The sequence below is a fragment of the Hylobates moloch genome, unplaced genomic scaffold (genome assembly GCF_009828535.3).
Source record: "Hylobates moloch isolate HMO894 unplaced genomic scaffold, HMol_V3 SCAFFOLD_7, whole genome shotgun sequence".
Lineage (NCBI taxonomy): Eukaryota > Metazoa > Chordata > Mammalia > Primates > Hylobatidae > Hylobates > Hylobates moloch.
In genome coordinates this window covers 43,945,565-43,952,209 of record NW_026652282.1, presented here as the reverse complement: position 1 = coordinate 43,952,209, position 6,645 = coordinate 43,945,565, and positions in this window count along the sequence as shown.

Sequence of the window (6,645 nt, the reverse complement as noted above, 5' to 3'; positions counted from 1 at the left end):
TTTTTTGAGACGTATTCTCGCTCTGTTGCCCCGGCTGGAGTGCAGTGGCGCGATCTCAGCTCACTGCAAGCTTAGATCATTTTTTTTTTTTTTTTGAGACGTATTCTCGCTCTGTTGCCCAGGCTGGAGTGCAGTGGCGCGATCTCAGCTCACTGCAAGCTTAGATCATATTTTTTTCTTTTTTGAGACGTATTCTCGCTCTGTTGCCCAGGCTGGAGTGCAGTGGCGCGATCTCAGCTCACTGCAAGCTCCACCTCCCGGGTTCATGCCATTCTCAGCCTCAGCCTCTGGAGTAGCTGGGACTACAGGTGGCTGCCATCACGCCCGGCTAATTTTTTTGTATTTTTAGTAGAGATGGGGTTTCACTGTGTTAGCCAGGATGGTCTCGGTCTCCTGACCTCGTGATCCACCCACTCCCTCCCAAAGTGCTGGGATTACAGGCGTGAGCCACCCTGCCCGGCTTAGATCATACTTAATAGAGAAAAACTAAATGCTTTCTCCCTAAGATCAGAAATAAGGCAAGAACGTCCACTCTCACTCCTGCTATTCAACATTGTAATTGAAAGGCCTGACCAGCTGCAGTGGCTCACGCCTGTACTCTCAACACTTTGAGAGACCAAAGTTGGCGGATCACTTGAGCTCAGGAGTTCGAGACCCCTGGGCAACAAGGCGAAACCCCATCTCTACAAAAAATACAAAATTTAGCTGGGTGTGGTGGCACATGTGTCTGTAGTCCCATCTACTCGGGAGGCTGAGGTGGGAGAATCACTTGAGCCCAGGAGGTCAAGGCTGCAGTGAGCCGCTATGTCAAAAAAAAAAAAAAATGTAGTGATGGAGTGTTGCGTGGGTGAGGGGGTAAGGGGAGGGAGTGACTATAAGGGGAGGCACAATGGAGTTCCTTAGGGTGATAGAACTGTTCTGAATACTAATTAAAGTGGTGGTTACATGAATCTACACATATTAAAATTCATAGAAACTCCCCCAAAGTCAATTCTACTGTGACAATTTTTAAAATAAATTTTTTAAATGGTATCAATCAAGCAGTTGAAAATCCTTGTGTGGGATTTTGCTTGTTTGGTTGTTTGTTGTTGTTGTTTTGAGACAGGGTCTCGTACTTTCACCCAGGCTGGAGTGCAGTGGCCCGATCTTGGCTCACTGCAACCTCTGCCTCCCAGGCTCAAGTGATCCTCCCTCCTCTGCCTCTGAGTAGCTGGGACTATGGGCGCATGCCACCATGCCCAGCTAATTTTTGTATTTTTTGTAGAGATGGGGTTCGCCATGTTGCTCTGGCTGGTCTCAAACTCCTGGACTCAAGTGATCCTCCCACCTCGGCCTCCCAAAGTGCTGGGGTTTCAGACGTGAGTCACCACGACTGGCCAGAATCCTTGTTTTCTGTAAAACTGTTTTAACACAGGTGTATGTATGCCTAAATACTAGTTTTGTTTGGTTTTGAGCCATATATGAAAAGCATATATCGTCTCCTCTTTTGCATCTGCCTTCTTTCACTTAACATTGTGTCTTTGTGTACCTTAGTTCACTCCATCTCATAGCTGTGTAGTATTCCATGACGTCTTATGCATTTACTTATGCATTTCCTGATGATGTATAATTGGGTTGTTTCCAGTATTTTGCTATTACAAATAGTTTTACTATATAAACATTCCTGTGTCTCTCCCAAGTTTACATGTATGGGAAACAATGCTCACCACAGATAGTTTATAGTGGCAAAAAAGTAAATCGAACACTACCTAAACATCCAATAGGAGTATAATAATAAATGATGGCATATCATGCAAATCACATCAGAACAGGTGAGTCGTTATTTGGATAAATTATCCAAGTGTTAACCTGGTGGCTGTTGTGATGATGACACATGGCTCTAATGACTGCATGTGGGTCGCAGTAACTCACATGAGCTCACTGTGAGCTCTTGGAGCATCTTGGGGCTCCCCGTGGGCAGAGATGAGGACAAACAGGAAGGAACAGTGGCACAGTGGCTGGCCACCCCAGAACACTACAGAGACAACCTCACCTGGTCCCCAGCCCACGGTTCTGCTCACAGACTCAGAACTTCCCCCGCCTGACTGTCCTGAGCACTTTGAGGAAGGCAGCCCCTGGCCATGCCTGAGGTGGCCGCATCCGTCCTTCCCCACCAATCCTGACCTGCTCCTCCTCCTCTCGAGCCAAAATCTACTTTCTCAACGCCTCGGCTCCCCTCCATTCACGAGCATCCCCTGCACGTTGGGGGTGTAATGATGCCCATTGCACAGGTGAGGAGACTGAGCCCTGTAGAGGGAAGCAACTGGGCCTGCAGCTGCACAGCAGGTCAGTGGGCCTGTTCTAGGTGGGGCGTGCCTCACCCCACAGCTGTGCACCCCCTCAAGCCGTACAGAGATTGTCTCTTGCCTCCTCCTTCGAGGGATCCTCCCAGCCCGTGTCTCCCCCAGACCACCAGGCCTGGAGCTTCTAGACCCGGTGTTCAGGCCCTGGGAGAGGACTGGGTGGAGGCGGAGCTGGAAGCTGGCCAGGATCTGGCTGGGGGGTTGGTGGCCTTTTCCTGAGCCCCAGGCTCTGTTGGGGCTGTCTCCAGTGTCTTCAGGATCCAGGCTGGTGCCCTCAGCCAACCTGGCCAACCTGGTCAACCTATAGCCTGACCTGCCCTGGGCACAGGCCTCAGAGCTAGTGCATCTTGTGGAAAAATCCTATAATGGACCCTTTAAGTGAGATAAAGAAGATTAAAAATACGAGAACCTCTTTTTAGTGATGGAAATGAGTTCCTGGTAGAAGGAAAAAGAGGAAGAGGAGGAGGAGGAGAGTCATCTGTAGAAGACCCCGAACAACAGTAAAAGCCAGGCCTTTGGCTGCCCCTACCTGTCCACATGCAGAGAGGGAGGCTCCAAGAGGCACCCAGCCTGGAGCTCATGCACCCTGAAGCCTGTGACCCTACAAGCAGTTAATGTTTAAGACTGTTCCTGTCTTCTCTGAGGCTTTCCCTGTCTTGGAGATAAGATGCCCCCTGCTGGCAAAGGAAGGTATCGCTGTAGGGTGGCCGTCCATGGCTGCGCTGTTCCTGGAGACACCAAGACCTCACCCTGGGACCAGAGGCTTCAGTCAGGCTTCCCTGACTGAAAGGAAAAAGTCACTTTGACTTAGCAGGAAGCTCAGGTTTGGACTTGGTCTCACCCTGGACAAAAAAAACACTGAAGAGGGGAAGCAGAGGGGTTGTAGGATGCGGGTGGGTGATAGCAGGGCTGAAGGCTGAGGACAGAGAGAGAAGGGGCCACTGTGAGACTAAGATGCTGGCCCTAGTCACAAGGAGGAGGGAGAGGCAGACCAGGAAGGCCTCGGCAAAGGGCTGAGCTCAGGGCCGTTAAGAACATGGAAGGCCCTCACCTGTAAATGAGTGATAGAAATAGAGTTTATCTAGTAACTGGCCACTAAAATTTTAAAAAAGAAAAGTAGGACCAGGCGCGGTGGCTCATACCTGTAATCCTAGCACTTTGGGAGGCTGAGGCGGGTGGATCACCTGAGGTCAGGAGTTCGAGACCAGCCTGGCCAACGTGGCGAAACCCTGTCTCTACTAAAAACACAAAAATTAGCCGGGCATGGTGTCCCATGCCTGTAATCCTAGCTACTCGGAAGGCTGAGGCAAGAGAATCTCTTGAACCCAGGGGGCAGAGGTTACAGTGAGCTGAGAATGCGCCACTTCAGAGGTTATAGTGAGCTGAGAATGCGCCACTTCACTCCAGCCTGGGAGAAAGAGCGAGACTCCGTCAAGAAAGAAAGGAGAGAGACAGACGAGAGAGAGAGAGAGAAAAGTAGGCTGGATGTGCTCATGCCTGTAATTCCGAAGCTTTGGGAGGCTGAGGCAGGTGGATTGCTTGAGCTCAGGAGCTCGAGACCAGCCTGGGCAACATGGCAAAACCCTGTCTCTAGTAAAAATATAAAAATTAGCTGGGCATGGTGGCATGCGCCTGTAGTCCTAGCTACTTGGGAGGCTGAGGTCGGAGGATCACTTGAACCCAGGAGGTTGAGGCTGCAGTGAGCCGTGATTGTGCCACTGCACTCCAGCTTGGATGACAGAACAAGATTGCATCTCAATTTTAAAAGATAGATGTACAAACTTATCAATGTAATTCACCACATTAACAGATTAATGGGAGAGGGCAGGGTGGGGGCGTAACAATGATTGCAAGAGCTCCAGCCAGGGGGGATGACAACAGGCGTGTACTCAGTCTTGCCCTGTGCCTGGCACTGCTCAGTGACTGAAGAGTCATCTCACCTCTTCCTCACTTAATCCTGTGAGGAGGAAAAGTTATTACCCTGATGACAGATGAGCAAAGGGAGGCACAGAGGGCTGAAGCCACTTGCCCACTGTTGTGACCCTGGGCAATTTAGTCCCAACCTGTGTTGCTCCAGCCCCTGCTCCTGTCCACCCTCCTACCCTGCCTTGACTATAAGACCTGTCTAACGTGGGCTCAGGAGGAGGGCAGTACACACGTTTTCCCCAAAGCCTGCACCTACCCTGCTTGATGGGCATTAGCCCCCTTTATGAATGGGGAACTGAGGCTGGTCTAGGACAGGTGACTTGCCCAAGGTCACACCACCAGGGCTCGGGGTTCCAGGCTTTTATGAGGCCCACCAGGCCCCAAAGCCCATGTGTCCTGGGCTATTGTGGGTGTGAATGAGGCCTGAGGGGAGATGGACCACAACATCTGAGGACAAAATGGGCAGGTCCTGTCCATCCCGAGAGGCCCTGCTCTATGGCTGGTGTCAGGGGCACACGATAGAGGATTCCCCACCAGGCGATCTCCACAAACAGAAGGCAAGACCCAGAGCCCAGGGATTGTTCTGCAGGAAGGAGGCCGCCTACACTGTGTGGTTCACACCAGGAGGCTGGAGTCTCTGCAAGCCTGTGTGCAGGAGTCTCAGACACTCACGCTACTCCCACTTCCCACTGCACTCTGCTTCACTTGTGAGGTCTGTGCATAAGAGTGTATAAAACCTAAATGTATAGAGGGGGTTTTGTTTTTTTGACACAAGAGTCTCGCTATGTTGCCCAGACTCGAGTGAAGTAGTGTGATCTCGGCCCACTGCAACCTCCACCTCCTGGATTCTAGTGATTCTCCCATCTCAGCCTCCCAAGTAGCTGGGATTACAGGCGCCCACCACCACGCCCGGCTAATATTTATACTTTTAGTACAGACGGGGTTTCCCCACGTTGGCCAGTCTGGTCTCGAACTCCTGACCTCAAGTGATATGCCTGCCTCAGCCTCCCAATGTGCTGGGATTACAGGTGTGAGCCACCACGCCCGGCCCATAAGTCTGTTTTAATGACGATGAATAAATTGCACATCCATGAACAGTCTCCCAGGTCAAGCAGTGAACCACTATTGACATCCCAGAAGTCCTCCGGGCCCCTTCTCAGCCACATCCCTCCCTCTGCCAGAGGTGAACACTATCCTGACTCTGGTAATCAGCCCCTCGCTTTTCTTTACAATGTCACCATGTAGGTGGTAATTCATGAGTTTTGCCTGCTTGTGAACTTTGCATAAATGGGTCAGTGTGGAAGCTTTTGTTTGGCTTTTTGTGATTCATCTGTATGCTTTCATGCAGTTATGGATCTTCCATTCTCATTATATAATATTCTATTCTGCGAATATACCACAATTTATTTAGATGCTTATTGGCATCTAAGGTTTGAGCCCTTCATCAGTTATATGTGATTCCATTATCTCCTCCCAATTGTTCACTTGTGTTTTCACTCCTTTTTGTTTGTTCTGTTTTTATTCATAGCAACCTACTACATAAGGTTTTCACTCTCTTTATGGTGTCTTTTGATCAATGGACATTCCTAATTTTAAGGTCACTGAATGTTTTGTAATTTTCATTTAGGGTTAATGTTTCTGTGTCATGATGAAGAAAAACTTTGCTACCATGAGTATATGAAGGTATTTTGCCTTATTGTTTTTTGTTTGTTTTGTTTTGCTTTGTTTTTGAGATGGAGTCTCGATCTGTGGCCCAGGCTGGAGTGCAGTGGTGCCATCTCGGCTCACTGCAACCTCTGCCTCCCGAGTTCAAGTGATTGTCCCACCTCAGCCTCCCAAGCAGCTGGGACTACAGGTGGATGCCCAGCTAATTTTTGTATTTTTAGTAGAGACGGGGTTTCACCATGTTGGCCAGGCTGGTGGTCTCAAACTCCTGATCCGCCCATCTCGACCTCCCAAAGTGCTGGGATTACAAGAGTGAGCCACGGCACCCGGCCCTGCCTCATTGTATTCTTAAAGCGCTTTGGTTTTGCCCTTCGCATTTAGGCTTTAAACCCACCTAGAATTATTTTTATTTGTGTTGTAAAGTAGGGATCCAAGTTCATATTTTTCAATGCGGGCAACCAATTGTTCTATTTATTCAAAATCCAATCATTTCCCCACTGGTCTAACACACTTCCTTGGTCACCAGTTCTGTGTCTACACATGAGTGTGTCTACACTGTTTCTGAGATCACTACTCTTTTATTGGTCTATTTGTCTACTCTTGCAAAAATATCGTGCCATCTGAATATAGCATTACAATAAGTATCAGTGTCCTAGCTAGTCTTGGCACTTCTACATAAATTTAAGAATTAATGTGTCATGATCTACACAAA